Source organism: Oryza sativa, chromosome 5, assembly GCF_034140825.1.
Source record: "Oryza sativa Japonica Group chromosome 5, ASM3414082v1".
NCBI classification, from domain to species: Eukaryota; Viridiplantae; Streptophyta; class Magnoliopsida; order Poales; family Poaceae; genus Oryza; species Oryza sativa.
The window spans coordinates 8530117-8547416 of NC_089039.1; the positions used below are offsets into that span (position 1 = coordinate 8530117).

Here is a 17300-nt window from a genome sequence, read left to right on the forward strand (position 1 = left end):
GGCAGCTCAAGACAGCAAGCTTCGTGGTGGCACACATCGGCATTGACTTGGGCAGACAACATCCATGATAGCATGGGCTATTGGCGGCGGCAACCGAGCTCTAAATCTTGTAGTGGCGAAGTCTTCCTTGTGGCGGCAGCGACCGCATCTTCCTGGCAGCGACGGGATCACGGGATGTTCCTGGCAACAACAGCGGCGGCAACTTCTCGGAAGCAGCGGTGTGTTCCCGGTGACAGCAGCGGCTGCATCTTCCCTGCAGCGACGGTGTCTTCCCTGCGACGGCAACGTCGGCGATGACATCTCTCCTGGTGCAAGTTCTTCCTTCATCCACAAGAGAAATTTGCATATTTACCATCGCATAAAAGTGGCTTCGCTAGTATAACATCACTTAAATAGTCTTTGCTGGAATACCATTCTCAACTGGGTGCGGTCTGACACTTTGCCTTTTTCATCGTTTTTGGCTAATGAAAAAGATTTTGCTCGCTTTCAAGTTTTTTTTTTTTTTGCCGAAACTGCCCTTGGATTTTGTTTTCCTCTCTATCCAAACCATACCGTTCTTTTTTTTCCAAGTTCTTTCGCTCGCTCGCATCTCCTCCTGTCGACCGAGCGGAGGCGGAGGCGCGGTCTTGCCGGCGTCGAGCCACCTCACCGCCGCCGTCCTCGCCTTCTCTTGCCCCGTCCCCCATCCGCCCCACATCCCGCTCTCTCCTTCCTGTCGACCGAGCGGAAGCGCGGTCTCGCCGGCGTCGCCTTCCTGTCGCCCCGTTCTGCTCCCGCCGCCGCTTCCCGTCCCCCATCTACCCCAAAAGCGCCGCCGGGGAACGGGGAGAGGCGGCGCGGCGGTAGCTGACTCGGCAGCTAGCGGCGGCGGTGATGCCTGCGAGGGGAGCAGCGGGATTCGGGGGTGGTGGGGAGAGAGGCGGTGCAGCTGGCGGCATGGTGGGGTAACGGGGAGAGGCGGCGCGACGGCGGCAGTGGTGGGCGGCACCAGCGTCGCCGCTTCACTTTCTCCTCACGCCTCCGTCCTCAAGCAACCGAAGTCTCGAAGCAGCAAGAGGTAGAGAGATTCAGCATGTTGACCCCGGGCCCGGGGCATAAACGTCCGAGAAAAAGTGTAATTGAGAAAAAATAATAATTTCGAAATGCAAAAAACCACAAAAATGGCATCGCAGCGAATACCCACGACTTAGGAGTAGCATTCCAGCAAAGCCCTTTTAAGTTATGGTATTCTAGCAAAGCCATTTTTATACTATGGTAGATATGCAATTTTCTCCCTCCCTGCATGGACCACCTTAGCACCGTGTGACCCCCAACTCTGAGGACGACTAGCGGCGGCGGAGGATGGGGTCGTCACGGCAGAAGGCCTTCCACATGGTCCGGAAGCGTGGCAGGCGGCAGCATGTCGATTTCCGGTACCCGGCGGCCATGTCAATCGAGGAAGTCTGTGATCCCGACGAGGAACGCGTCGTCGCCGTGTTCCACGATTGCCTCGCCGCGCACGGCCTGCTCCTGGACAACCACGATGACTACCATATTATGCTAAAGGTTCACCAAAAGTTGCTTTGCTAATGGTGACTTTGCCTTCTCTTCTGATGCAGGTTTCTGAAGGTTAATCGAAGACGATGCAAATGTGGGCAGAGATGCTGAGATGGAGGAAAGAGATAGGAGTCGACATGATGTTGAAGGTGACCAGATAACAAAGCGCATTTGATTTAATAAGTTACAGTGTCTGAATAATATTTGGTTTGATATATTGATGAACTCCAGTGCTATGTTCTTGTGGTTAGGAGTTCTGCTATGTTCTTATGGTCAGGAGTTCCGAACAGGGATACCATGCTGTTGATCAGGAAGGCCAGCCGATGTACATCAAGAAGCTTGGCAAGATCAATCGAAACAAGCTGATGCAGATCACCACAGTGGACAGTTACAACTTACATCAATTAGCATGTTGTAGAGATTTAATTGCAGGTTATTTGCCGATTGCCATTAATAGGTTTTTTTTTGGCAGATTTTTTGCTACCTACAGTTCAGTTGACATGCTTTCTTACAGCTAATGTTCAGACTACAACCACTACCAGTTCAACTAGCCTGTTTCTTGCTTCTTTTCATAAAGTTACACATATCTACATGGATTAAGTGTATTGTCAGAATCAAAACCTGGTAATTTTTTTAGCCTTTAAACCATTTATCTACTCCTAGCTATTTTGCTCATGCTCGATGTATTCTAAAAGCAAGATTGCAACCTTTGTCTTTGTTGCTATTCTAGGGTCATGGTAGTGAATTCATGGTAACACACTTGATCGTTAATTTTCAATTTCGGGACTTACTTTCTTAATTGAGTCGTCCTGTCAATTGGTTTCCAGGGAATTGATGGGGATTTCATAAGTAGTCAAGCTCGCCTGCCTTTAATTCTAATTATTGTATCCATGACGAATGGTGCGGCTTTGTGCACACATTGATGGCCATCTCCAGCATCATTCGTGTTCTTTGTGCATCACACATACATACCCCTCATCTTATTCTGTCTGCATCCAAACAAATTGAGGTTTGGATTGTAGGTCATTTCTATCATCTTAACAAATACAACTATATTTATCTAAAAAAGTGAATTCAACTATATTGGATAGGTAATTCTATGTGTGTATTGACCTCATTTTCAATGGTTTACATGCAAAGGTGAACACCAATTCTTAGTTTAATACAATTATGCCTGTTTGATGAAGCTACTGAATAATAAAACAGTCCATTTTAAGCGCAATAAAACAAGCCATTTTCAATTTTCTAGCACATCATGCAGGTATAGGACAAGCATTTCTTGTGTTAATCACTAGATTATGTTTACTTCTGGTGGCTCGGCTGTTTTGGTCTTTCATATCTTACAGCAAGCAGCTCGCTAAGTTTTTTTTTTCCTTTGCAGCCCTATTTACAGAAGAAAGATCAGAGTGGTGTTTCTAATATGACTGCAAAGATGAGCTATTTTATCATATGGTAAGAGCAAAGTATAAGGTCTAATCTATCTAGCCTTGCAGAGCACATTGCCGATTTCTACTAATGTATTTTTCTTTTCGTTGGTGGTCACAGAGTGTCCATAGGAGCATAGTTGCAGTGTTCCTTCAGTTATGAACAGGAACATGCTTATCTAAGCTGTTCTATTTTAGCTCTCTTTGTATGACTTGATTTCTTTTATCTAGCATGATTTATTTGTTCTACCATTCTTTAAAACTTGTTTTTTGCCTATTTTTTGGTGATTGACAAATACCACAGACATAAGACCAATTCAATATACACCATGCTGCATACAGGTAAATGTTAAAGGCTTTCTTCTCTAATTTAGTTTCCTCTTCTTAAGTTTGAGATTTTCTAAGAGATACTAATACATTATCTCCTCCTGGCCATTAATACATTTAGGCCCCTTAAGGAATGCTAAGTTAACTCTTTAGGGGCATTGATGTGTTCTGTTTTTCAAGTTCGCTTTAAAAAAAACTTATGCTTTTGTTGGCATTTTTTTTCATTATACAGATGATAAAATATGTTTTATAACATAAATATGCTTGCAATTCTACATCACAAACCATAAAGCCTCTCAGGATGTGCCCTTTTTTAGCTATGACACGTCAGGTTACTGTAGTAGAAGCACACTAGGATTATACGGTGCCATTAACTGTTGTTGTGTGCTTGCATGTGCAGCTCTTGTTGGATCGTGTCTGCCCCGCTGCACGGCGCCGCCCCTCCGCTCCTGCTTGCTGCGCCTGCACTCACCAGCAACCCACCGCAACCACCCCACCCCCCCCCCCCCCCCCCGCCTTCACCACTCTCCTCGCCTTCCCCATCCGCTGTGCTGCCCCGCTGCACGCCGATTCCCCATCCACCGTTGCTCGATTTCTCTCCTCTCCCGCGCCGCCCCTCTGCCTTCGTTGCATCCCTCATGTGTCGCCCCTCCGTCGTCGTCGGATTGTCATGCCACCCGCCGCCGCCGCTTGCTCGTGGAGATGGCGATGACCGTTGAAGGTGAGGGTCCCTCGGAGTTTTCCTCTCTAAGATTTACTCAATTGGTCTGGTTCTGTACTGTCCTGATTTCGGCATTGTTTGGGCTCCGATTCGAGTGTCGCGGTGCGGCGATTGGGCGGCTAGTGTTCCGGTTCGAGTGGTGCTACGATTGGCTGGTGCTTGTTTACGGATTAGGGCATTGGGTTCCCAATTGATCGCGCAAGATTTGTTGTAATGCTTGCGGCAATTCAGCAGTTGTCAAGTTAACTTTCCCAGATTAGTCTTGGCATTCTGTGAACACGACTTGCCCAAAAGCGTATCTGTTTATATCATTATATGTCACTTCAAAAGAGAGAGAGAGAGATAGAGAATAATCAAAGTGAATTAGATCCTCCAAGTTAGCACCCTTGTGTTGGGTCTTATGTTTTTGCCAGTAGTTTTTTAAGGGTGATTGCATTGATGCAGTCTGCCATTGTTTCCCTGGATTTCATGGTCACGACTGTAGCAGAAGTGAGTTCTATGTCTCTATGCTATCCATCCGTTTATCTAACTATTTTTCTTCGTCATCTATTAAGCTTTTCAGCACAGGTTCTTATGTGAAAAGATTTTTGTATGAGCCGGAATCCTTTAATGAATACCTAGATGCTAGAGATACATCTTTCTTAACTGATTGGGAGTTTTGCAGCATTTTATTGGGAGTTTATTTATATCTTGTTTTATGTTCTGCTTTTTAGGATTCAAGCACAGCCAATTCCAAGGGGTATAAATGGTATAAATAGAAGACCTTGAGGGAACAGAAAGAATCACCTTGCTTGTGCCTAATTGCTCCAAATTAAAAGGTAAGCACATATTGAATGAATAATTCTTGTTTTCAAGGAAGTTTCACCATCTTAATCGGGAATGTATAGCTCTCATAGCATTAGGTATATTTCTATGGACCTGAAACAATACACTGTTGTATTGATGTAATATGCCCGCTTGTCAACTTGTTTGAAGCTGTATTTGAGACGTTTTACTTTAGAAAATCTTGATAAGCAATATTGCGTGCATAACTTATGCCATATAGCACCCTAATTTTATCGGTCAGAGGATAAAATAATAAGAGGAGATGGGTGAAGTGATTCCACACTAATTAACAGAGTGGTGTTGTATAGAAACCAAATAATAATCAGTTACACCTACTGAGTTTCACAAATAAAAATGACAGACCTAGCTACAATGTACATCTACTGTAAACTAAAATGCAATCTTAAAAATAAAATCATGTTTACCTTCAAACCAGGGCAGATGGATTGAAATTCAATCTTTATGCTTCATAAAAATATTGTCCCTCAAATAATACCTAGGGTGACAAATACACTAATTATACAGAAATAACTGGAGTCATTGCCTCATCTTTTTTGGAGAAGGTTGAAAAACCTTAGGAGCAATTTAAGTAACAAATATTCATTCAAACTCATTTCCTTTTCTAAATCTATGACCAAAATAAAAATGGTTTCTTTTTTTCACAGTCCACAATAATTGTATTGTCACATGCTATAGCTAACAAATTCAGTGGAGTGTACATTTTATGGGACAAACGGTCTATGGGAGCACTATTCATTTTAATGTGCATTTTAATGAAAAAGGGATTTAAACAGCTGTATTATAGTCACTGGTGTAACCTGTATGCTCATAAAATGTGTGCATCTTAAATTATGTTATATGGAATCATGTTTCTCTCTCAGAAAAAAAGGTGAAACACAAATTTCTGAGTTTGGTTTCTATACTAAGGGCTCATTCGGAATGCAGGACTGAAAAAACATAGGAATAGAAAAAATATAGGAATAGGATAGGAATGCAAGTGTAAAACAGAGGATTTGAAAACATAGGAATTTAATGTGAATAGGTGTGGATGGAGTAAAGGAAAAATATAGGAATCTTTAGAAGAAAATAGGTGCACTATTACAAAATTATCACATACTACTAGTGAATTAAACAACATTAATCAACCTAATAATGTGCTTTAGTTGCTTGATGGCATGATTTGCCTCGTTCCCACGCGAAAGGAGAGAAAAAAGAGGTCAGCATGGATGTTTTTCTTCCTGTGATCTTCCAGTGATATGGCTAGCGCAGGAAATTTCCCTATGTATTTCCTACGAATGTTTTCCTGTGATCCGAATGACGCCACAGTAAAGCAATCCATAGGAACTCAATCCTTCATTTTTCCTGTGTTTCTCCTCCATTCCAAATAAACCCTTAGGGTATGTATGCATATTCTGCAAACCTATTCTGTGTGGTACTCATGCGTATGTATGCATTGATGGCTAAACATTTTCACATGCGCATTTGACAGCTCAGGTACGACTTGCAGCAAACAGGAAGCTTTCTCCATTAGAAGGAATCAAATCGATCAAGAAGGTAGCGGGCACTCTTATAACTGTCAAAGATGCAAGTCTAGATAAATAGTCATCCATGTGAATTGCCCGTTCTCAACTCTGGATTTATATAGATGAGAATGAGATAGCTCATTTCGAGAGTAGATGCCGTGATCGGTTCACTCTATTTTGCTTATCCATTTATAGATAGCCGTCCCTTGTAAATGCACATTTCATTGAATCCAACCATTGAACTTTGACTGTGAATGATTGAATCATGATTTCTTCTTTTTTTTTTTGGCCAGTCACTTGAATCAGGACCTAGCATACATATTCAGGTAGGAGGTCTACGATGGGCAGCGGTGTGGTCACGAGTTCCACAACGGTGAGTGTCTATATTCTGTACAAACGACATAGAACCATACTTATTTCCTCAAATGCTGTTAGTCTTAAGTATATTTCCTCAAATGCTTATCTTTCTAATTCTTAAGTATACTTCTGAAGTGCTGATCCTGACAGATGGCTACCTGGTAGCTGTAGCAGTACTTAAGTACAAAATGTTAAAGAGTATAATCTATTTATATATCTATTAATTTTTACGATGTGAGCTCTTCAATCTGGATATTTCTGAGTTTCATCTATTTCTGATATTCAAATAACTGGAGCGGGGCATCAGTAGCAAAGTATGAAAACTAAGTCTGCCCGACACAACAACGTGATTCTGAAATTGACAAGGCTAACCCCATATTCTTCTACACTACTTTTTTTATTCCTGCAAACTAATGCTACATTGTTATGCCGACTAATGCTGGGAGCACAGGCCGCGTCTTAACTGAACATGAGTATGCAAAAACTGAAGGTGATTCTTATTTTCTAAATCTTTATCTCAATATTTCCTCTAGGGGTTACATTGGAGCGGGCCAAATATTGTATAGGTAAGCATTTTGCCTCTTGGCTATTACAAGTTTTCCGTCTTATATATGTATCTAGAAGTTCATGTTGCCGTGCGCTGCTTTTACGCATGCTGCCATGTACACATGTTTAGTTTTAGTAAAAATAAGTAAGGTTTCATTGCACGGTAAGTATTGTTTACAGGTGTGCAAATTGATAGGAGCTAATTCATGCAATGGCTTCTAAACATAATGTTACTTGATAACTAGGATATAAATTAATAATTACATGGAAGAACTAATTTATATCTATAAGTTGCTTTCAATTTTACCATGAGTTAGTATGTGCTACCATAATCCTTGGAATTGGAGGGTTTGTAGCAGATCTCATCAGTTGTAAGGAAAGTGGAAAAAGTTTATTTGGTCAGTGTTAAGCTATCTTACCGTGCAATGTACATTAGGTAATGTATGCTGTTAACAGTTATTTTTGTTGTTAAATCCAATCCATTTTCTTAAATTCAATAAAGTATTGATGAAACAACTTAGATGCATCCAAACAATGCTAGCAATGCTCTTAATGGGGAGCAGCAACCTGAAGGGTAGAGTCACCCATATATTCTGGTATATTTTTTATAATGGAAATGTGTTAAGGGGTAAATCAACATGTACCAGACCTTTAGATAATTCTGTATCATTTGCCTGCACAATGCAAATCATGAAAATTTTGCTGTAATTTTTATCATTAATGCCTTTCAGGAATTTAGGATGAGTTCAGGAAGTCATAAGATTGATCAGAATTACTACCACTTATGCCATTAGGCTTTAAGTTTATATGGAAGGGGTGTGGATTGGCAGCATGCGTTGAATAATTCCTCCTAAGGCCACAAAACAATTGGCCTTCCCAGTTTGATTGATTGGTGGTCCAAGGATGAAAGGCAATTACAATTTTGTATATGGAGTTTTTTCTTTGAATTTTCAGTATTTACCATTTTTGTCATTGATGAGTAAATGATAGTACGTATCATATATTAGTGATAGTGAGATTCAGAAGCCGTACGTGCTAGCAATCTCAACATGTGTTCCTCGATTCGAGGAGCGACCTCGATCGTTGTCTGTGTTTTCACTGTCTTATTGACTTGGCAATGGATCAACAATGTAACAAAAGTACTTTGTGTGATAGATATTTTATTAATCATTTTAGGTTATGAACTACCAGACCTTACAGATACCATATTCTAGACAAAGGTGATATTTACACAATGCATGTAGATAAACAGATTCTGTGCTTATAATATGCTCAATTCAATTTATATTGATCACAACGTGCATTGTACGTGCACGATTACTAGTCGGATCTTGTAGTTGTAGTTTTTAGAGTTTATTGTCTTGTTGGTGTTGATGCAAAATACACACTGACCTGGGAGATTGTCACGTCCGGAATTTCTATCCAAAATTCCAAACGTTTACATGTGTATTAAATCCTCGTCCAAGAATTAACTGAGGCATACAATAACAAATTGATAATAGAGTACTATCAAACAATTATTAATACTCGCAAAATAATAAATTATTACAGAGGTGGATAGTTACTCTCAAAAGAATAAAATTATACGCAGCGGAAATAAAAACAAAAGACAGAACAGCTATGGCGACTCCACTCCACGAGCAACTTGACCCGGACAAAGCCTAATCCTCCAAACCATCACCTGCACTAAAGTACTCCTCCTCTGACGAATGAATATTGTAAAAATGAGCATATGACATACTCAACAAGCCACACAGCAAATATGCAAGTGCACAGGATAACAAAGGATAGCATAATACAGCTCAATTGCATAAACAGCATTTAATTAACATTTGAGAGAATAGTAAAACAGTTAAGTAATTAAGCAATATTAAATAAACACTATACAACACACCCGTGTTGCATAGGCCCAACCTCATCTGAACAACCAACCCCGGTTGTACAAATCAAACCTCCATACCAGGAATATACCATTCCAAACCAGGAGTCAATTTAATTATCACAGTATTATCATTAATAGTGAGTAGTGTGGGACTAATCACGAAAAACATTGTTAAACCCACCCATAACCGCAAGCACGGCTATTCGAATAGTTTTACTCTAGCCAGAGATGTACCACTGTACCCACAAGACACAACTCCACAACATGTCACCATGCGCCTCAGTACCACCACAGTACCTTGGAAAGGAACTGTGACAATATTTCTCACACAACACAACTCACCACAGTGCACTGTTCCTGGATCATAATCTCCCCCTCAAAACCAGAGGCAATGGACTCCCCAGCGACCCCCACGGACTTCTCGCCGCTTCTCAGTCTGGCACCCCATAATGAATCATGCTATACAAAAGGTAAAGCCATTGCCCACGCTGGCTTGTGGTTGGCATGGTAAATGTTTCACAACAGTAGCTCGCGAACCGGTCCTTAATTGTCATGAGCATGACCATCAAAACCATATGCTCACAACCCACCTTTAATCAGGTTTTAATTATCAATTAATTATCATAACACAGTTAACCATCGTGAGCTACCATTAAATATAACCATAATTAATAATGTAGTATGATTCATCCCATTAATGAGCTAATATTCCTAAGCATGGCTAAGCAATTATATATAGAGCATTTAGCTGAACCAATCCAATATATAAGGTCCAAGCTAATCAATTTATTACCCATAGGAAAATAAAGTCATCTTCGGCCATTAATTAATTGGAAAAGGCTCACCACCCGATGACATTCGAAAATAATGCATAAGTTGAAATAAAACATTAGCTTTAAACGGGTTCAACATACTCAAAGGGTTGTTTGGGATCTATGTGACTTTCCTTGAGCTTCTTCAAACGCTTCTGAACCTTCCTCAACGTAAACGCTCTCCTCCGGAATGTCGGAAACTAAAGCAAATGAACAAAATCAACAAAACAGTACAAAAACAAGCATAAACAGTACATTTGGATATTTTTGACATGTAGATCTCGATTTTAGATGAATTTAGCAACTTGAACCACTCGAATCCGAGTTACGATGATTTAGTTATGAATTTCCGAAGTTTAATCGATTTTCAACTAATACAGAAAATTATTACGAATTAAATAAAGGATTGATGACGTCACGATGACATCATCGCCGACCATGGCACTGGACGACGCGACCACCAGCGATAGAGGGCTCGGCCGGGCTATCCGAGGACACCTACGCGAAGAGGACGACGACGCGAACTCACCGGTGCAAGAAATAACGAAGTACGGCGTCCGGTGACGAGGACCAATGGCAGCTCGGCTCGGCTCGATGTCGACGGTGGCGCTCCGGCGGTCTTTGGCGGTTGCGAAGGGGCGGACGGGGTGCTCCTCCACCGTGCGAACCCGGTGGTGGCGACGGACGGCGATGGCGACGACGCTGGCGGCGGCGCGGCGCGGCTGGAGCGGCGTCGGCGGCGGCGGCGCTAGGGCTACGCGGCGGTGGCACTACGGGCGACGGCGAGGCTCGGGACTTGAGGCAAATGGAAGAGGATGACTAGGGGATGCTATTTATAGGCTCGGATTAAAGAGATCGAACTCCAAACGAGAGGAATCGAAGCCGAAAAATCCTAGGGTTAGTTTGGAGAGATAAACTCAAAACGAATTCGATTCGGTTTATCCGGGCAAAATTGATCTCCGAAACTTTAGGGAAAAGGGAGAGGATAAGGAGGAGATGATTTCCCCTCAAGCAATCGAACTCGGAGATGGCCGGTTGGGGCGGAATCGAAGAGGAGGCGGTGGCGCTCGGGCTCGGCTCAGCCGGCCGGAGGTGGAAGAAGGCCCCGACATGTGGGCCCCACATGTCGGCGGCTGAGAGGAGAGGGTGGGGCGGCGGCTCGGCTTGGGCCGGCGTGGGCCGCACAGCTGCGCGCGAAGAGAAGAGTTGGGCCGGAAACGGCCCAACGGCCTAGGGGAGGGTTTTAAAGACTTTTTCAATTAAAATAATTCGTGAAATGATGTTTCATTTATTAAAAATACCTTCCTTGTTCAAATAATTCCCAGAAAAATCTAGAAAACAGATAAACAAGCAAAGTATTTAATGAAATTTTATCTAGCTCAATTTTATGTTGAAATTTTCCCTAGATTATTAGAGTTCAACTTGTAGGCTTTTAAAAAAATAATTTCTAAAAATGCATTAATAATTGAATTATTAAATTAGGCGATTTTCAAGGCATGACAGAGATCTGGTTAGCTCCAGTGCAGGTCCAAGATGTTGATGAGATGCGGGCGTGCCAGTCAGTTTGATACTGCAACTGACAAGATATGTAAACAGCAAATAAAACAGCCGATCGGCTGACAAGCCGATGGAGTAATTCCAGCTGATAGCTGATATTAGCTGATGTCGATAAGGTTTTGAGCAATCGGCTATATGTCCAATGCAGATAATTATATAAAGACAATTGACCGATGATAATAAAATATAATAATAATATAATCCAATAGAAACCAATCGATAAATAATAATATGATAGGATAATGTCACGTCCAGGAATTTAGCCCAAATTTTCAGACTATTTTGTGTATTAAATCTCTGTCCAGGAATTAGCCAGGGTACACAAAACGACAAATTAATATACAGATCCAAACGTAAATAAAGAGTAAAATACTTACAGAAGAGGCACTTAGTCCTCACACCGAAACAAAAGTAGCGGCAGCGGAAAAAGGCAATCCTAGCGGGGCTTCAGCTCCACTCCATAGGCAAAACTCAACTGGGGTCTGAGTCTTGGTCCTCTAACATCGTCTTCGGCTCAGAAGCACTACACTTTTGAAAAGGGGGAATAATAGCAAGGCTGAGTACAACCACCATATTCAGCAAGCCACACCAATGATGCAGACGTACAAGGGGATACAAGAAGGGTTGTGGCTATTTGCATAAAGGCGGTTGTAAAGCATTTATTGAGCAAAACAGTAAAACTGTTGATTAGTTAAGGTAATATTATATCTCCACTAAACAACGCTACACCACGTTGAATAGGCCCAACCATCCCACCTAAACTAACCAGTGCATTGAGTCGATTTATTAGGGGTAAGACTAATCACGGTGAATCTGATCGATCGCTCATAACCGCGGGCACGACTATTCGAATAGTTTTACTCTGGCCAGAGGTGCACAACTGTACCCATAAGACACAATCCACCGGCATGTCACCGCGCCCGGCCGGACATATCACAATGTCGAGTGATTGTGACAAGACCATTCATATAACTCCCTCTGACCAAGCACACCACACTTCAGGTTTCGCCCTCACTCCTCAACAGGCAGCGGGCAGCCCCTTCTCGTGTCTAGGCGAATCAACGAGCCGCAAAGGCCATCGCAGGGCCCATCCGAACTCCATCACGCTCACCCTTGCCTGGATGCATCAGCCGGAGGAAAGCTATACTACAGATCAAGCAGTTACCCATTCCCGCTTCTGGTAACGTTGTATGTCTTCTAGGGTTTCCCACGAACCGGTCCTTAAATTGCCATGGGCGCAACTAGCAAAACCATACACCCACAGCCCACCACTCAGTTGTATTTTAGTTGGATAATTACGACCAATGAAACATGGCCGGATGTCCCGAGCATGCAGCTCATCATGATACTAAGAGGTCTAATATTGTAATTATCCCATTGTGTGATGAGGACCTACCTAGCTCCTCACATTCTTCTACAACTGCCACTCCCGATCCAACAATCTCCAATGCGTATAAGGGACCTATCACACGAGCACGTGCACGGGAAATTCAAAATAAGGTGAATATGTTCCTAAGTACTTTGAATTATGATATTAGTGAGCATAATTTACTACCTAATAGTTGCTCTTTTCTTGTGCTCAGATTTGAAGGAATGATATCATTGGAGACCGAAAGACAAGAGGAAGAGCTCTCTGATCCAATATTTTGTTTAATGGCACAAACCCATACCAATATTACCGAGAGGGAGGTGTGGAGGGATGGCACCAGCGACAAGATAGAAAAAATCAGCACCAACAACAAAGGAGAGTTGCTGTACCGGAAAACTGAAGATAAGAAGGAGAAGGCCCAACTCGGACTCGGGTAGCAGTCTGAGGTTGCCATACTAAAAGAGGCCCAAATCAGTCATACGGACTCCGATTGGGTTGTATGAGCACTTGTTGGAAAGATAACTTCAAGCCCGATCCAGATTATGCTCATGGGCTACAAGACTCGAAGCAGTCACATCACAATCATCAAAATAATTCGTGCCTGTAATATGTAGTTTCCAAATTGACTCCTAGTTTGTTTCCTAGTATTTGAATTGTATGTAAGGCCTTGTTGTCACGCCCTGAAGTTCCCCTCCCTTGCTATAAATTCATAAAATAAATCGTCCGAAAAAATTGGTTCAAATTAACCTAGAGTTGAATCCTTAATTAATAAACGCAAATAATAATCGGAATCGGCATGTGGAATTTTTCTTGGATTCTACATGTCAAAATATGCTAACATGATTTTTAGTGGAATTTTCAGAGCCTTGGAAATAATTTTATACCAATTAAAAATGAGCATATGCTTTAAAAAAATCCCTAAAAATCCTTTTATTTTCCTTTTTCCCTTTTTCCTTCCTTTTTTCCCCTTTTTTTTTCTCCTTTGGGCCGTCGGCCCATTCCTTCCTCCTCCTCCCGCGCCCTCCCTCCTTGTTGGGCCGGCCCGCGCCCCTTTCTTCCTCCCTAGGGTCGCCGATAGGTGGGGCCCACCTGACGGTCGTCTCCTACCTCCGGCCGTTGGAGCCGGAGCCCCAACTGCCCACGCCGCCGGCGCCCCACCTCCTCCACTCTGCCATCCCGCGCCCACTCCGCCACCCGCCTTTCCCGCGCCCACGTCGCCGTGACGCCGCCCTTGCCTTCCCGCCCGCGCCGCGCGCCCACAAAGGGCGGGATTCGATTTGAATCCCTCCTAACTCTCTCCCCACTCCCCCACGTCGCCGGCCAAATCAGGGGGGTTTCCCGGCTGTGTCCGCCCCTCCCAAGCCCCTATAAAGCTTCCCCACAACCCCCTCTCTCGTTTCCCTCACTTGCCGGCCTCTCCCGAGCTCTCCACCGCTCCCGCACCGTGCACCCACCCGCCGCCGACTCTTCCACTACTCCGGCCGCCTCTAGCCGCTGCTAGGGCCGCCACTGCACCACACCACCGCCGCCGTCGGGTTCGCGCGGCCGAGGTCCACCTCGTCCACCTCCCCTCCGTCGAGTTCCACCGCCGGAGCCCGCTTCTTCCCGCGCTCCGGTGAGGTTCCACCATTGCCGCCGCCTTTGGCCATGTTTTCCTCTCGCCGTGGACCACCCTTCTCCCTCTAATCCCTCCCATTGTGTTCCCTAGGTGGTTCCGGAGCTCGTCCGCCCCTCGCCGCCGTCTCTCGGTCGCTCATCGTCGCTGTTCGTCGTCGCCTCCCTCCGGCCGGCCGAACACCTCGGTGAGAACCCCCTCCCCCTTTCCTTCCTCTCTCTAGCGCCGCCGCTCCTCGCATCCGCGCCGCCGCGATGCGCCGCCACCCGCGTCGCCGGCCACCCGGGTCGCCGGCCGGTCGCCGGTCGCCGGTAGCCGGACGCCACCGCCGTGCGCCATGCCCGGGCCGGCTTGGATGACGCCCATCCCCAGCCACCCGATCTGCCTTTCGGCGGATCGTGGCCGTCCATCCTGTGGCCCGCATGGCCGACCACGTGGTGCCACGTCGGTTCCACGTGTGCGCCACATGGTTCACCTCTCCTCGGTCCCGTGGACTCGGTCCACAGTGGACCGGCGCCCTTGAGTCTATGACAAGTGGGGCTCATCTGTCGGCGCCACCACCCTCCCTTGGATGATGTCAGCAGGGACCTTTATTGCGCAATAATTAATTAAAGACTTTTTCTTTTATAGTAATAAACACAGAGAATCTTCTAAAATTCATAACTAATTCATGCGAGCTCCGATTAAGTCCATTCAAGTCTCAGTAAATTCATAAAAATGCATAGAATCCATTAAAAATGGTTGTGTTTCCTGTTTTAGTAGACTTATAACATGTTTTGCTTGTGTGCTTTGTTTGTCGCGTAGATTTCGGCCGTTTCGTCGATCCACGGTTCCTCGAAGACGTTGCTGTGGTCTCATCAGTGCGAGAGCAAGGCAAGTCATGCATTCCAATTGATCATATTGTACCCAATTTACAAATGTCCCGTATTTCTATTAAATGTTGCATTCTTTTACAATATCATGTGGGATGGGTCCTACTACTCAGCCATATATTGTTTACCTTATGCCATTGATAACTTGGGTTTTAAAATGACTAGATGTTGGTTTAGGAAATGGTTAGCCATGCTTAGTTCAACTAGTACACAAAGGGGGATCACATTAATGCATAGACTTTGATTATTGGTATAGCTTTGGATTAATGCCACCGTAATGGTGTTAGTTAATTAAAATACACTACATGGTGGGCTGTGGGTGCATGGTTTTGCTAGTTGTGCCCATGGTGATTAAGGACTGGTTTGCGGGAAACCCTGGAAGAACTTATCGTACTTACCACAAGCCAGCGTGGGCAACGGCTGGGCTTGTAGTGTAGCTTTCCTCTAGCCGACGTACCCAGGCGAGGGTGGGCGTGATGGAGTTGGGTCGGCCGGGGTGTCCGGTTGATCGGCTTCTGGATTCACCGCGGCACGAGAGGGGGGCTGGCCATTGCCTGCTGGGGACGGGGGCGAACCCTAAGGTGTGGTGCGATCGGTTAGAGGGGGTTATGCGAAGGGTCCTGTCACGGCCTCTTTCCGGTATGTCGTGGTGGCATGTCGGCGCACGAAAACGTGTCGTGGGGCTATATCTTGTGGGTACAGTTGTACACCTCTGATCAGAGTAAAACTATTCGAATAGCCGTGCCCGCGGTTATGGGCGGTCGACCAGATTCACCGTGATTAGTCCCACCCCTAGTTAGCTAATGAACTGGTGTAGTTCAGGTGGTTGGTTGGGCCTGTTGCAACGTGGTGTAGCGTTGAACAGTGATTGGTTAATATTGATTAATTACTGCAACTGTTTTACTGCTTTCAACTACTGCTTTTAAATGCTAGCTTTATGCAAAAGAACCTTTAGCCTCCCTTGGATATATCCTGCATCATACCTTCTCTTCCGGTATGACTTACTGAGTACAGTGGTAGTACTGTCTTGCTCTCTTTTCCCCCACACCAGAGTTGAAGTTCTTCTCAGTTGGAGATGTCTCGAAGAAGTTAGTTTCGTCGCTGCCGTCAAGGATGCCTGTGGAATGGAATTGCCGCTGCAGGAGTCAAGTCTTCAGGCTTAGCTCGCTTTTATCTTTTCCGCTGCATTTGTAATCTTTTATATTTTTGTCAGACGTGGATCTGTATGTCAACGATTGTCGTTTGTGTACCCTGGCTGGTCCTGGACAGGGGTTTAATACACATTCAGCTTAGAAATTCTGGTTCGTGAATTTCTGGGCGTGACACTTGTGCTCGACTAGAAAGGTTAGACCACATTTATTCTAATGAAAATTGCAGCAAATTTGCTCTTGTTCTTCTCCTAGGTTTTGTGCCGCCGCTGCCAAACTAGAGAGAGGGATTGGGAGTTCTGCCATAGATTGTTCTTGCTTTTCCTTGCAGGGAATTGAGAGGGCAATAGATCCACTTTTGCGTGGTCAAGTGTATCAACCTATCAAAGCATGTGGTTTTGCGAATTCATGGTGAAAGGTGCGTTGCACGGGCAGCGTGTTGTTCATCCAGTTCGTGAGGTTTCACGGTGTATCCGGATCCTACGTCGAGAAGGTCAGGCTTTCCCCATATCATCTTGGTATCAGAGCACGATTGTCTCGGTAGGATCTTTTACCCTAGCTACATATTTTATTTCTATCCTATACACAAAAACGCTAAAAAAAATAGCCCATAGTTTGCAATCTGGTTCTAGTGTTTTTTTTGTTAGGTTTTAATCCATTAGACTTGTGTTTGGTTGCTGATCTTAGTGTTCCTTCATGTTACACTTGAGCCTATATCAATTTATCTTGTTTGCTTGATTTTGTTTCTTGTCGCGTTCTGAATTTTCAGTGCATATTTCGTTCAGT

At 44.2% G+C, this 17300-nt stretch overlaps 1 long non-coding RNA gene across 2 annotated transcripts; it reads left to right on the forward strand.

The window, feature by feature from the left end:
* The first annotated feature begins 1288 nt into the window (after positions 1-1288).
* On the forward strand, positions 1289-8446 carry LOC9267375 (uncharacterized). 2 transcript variants are annotated; one of them, XR_010741612.1, is made up of 11 exons: positions 1289-1685; positions 1768-1968; positions 2918-2988; positions 3082-3166; positions 3265-3302; positions 3688-4008; positions 4722-4826; positions 6323-6387; positions 6650-6729; positions 7165-7279; positions 7991-8446. It is a non-coding gene; the product is annotated as an uncharacterized lncRNA (long non-coding RNA). The 2 variants fall into 2 exon arrangements; XR_001546265.3 differs by lacking the exons at positions 1289-1685; positions 1768-1968; positions 2918-2988; positions 3082-3166; positions 3265-3302 and having other exon boundaries at positions 3411-4008; positions 7247-7279.
* Positions 8447-17300: the final 8854 nt, after the last annotated feature.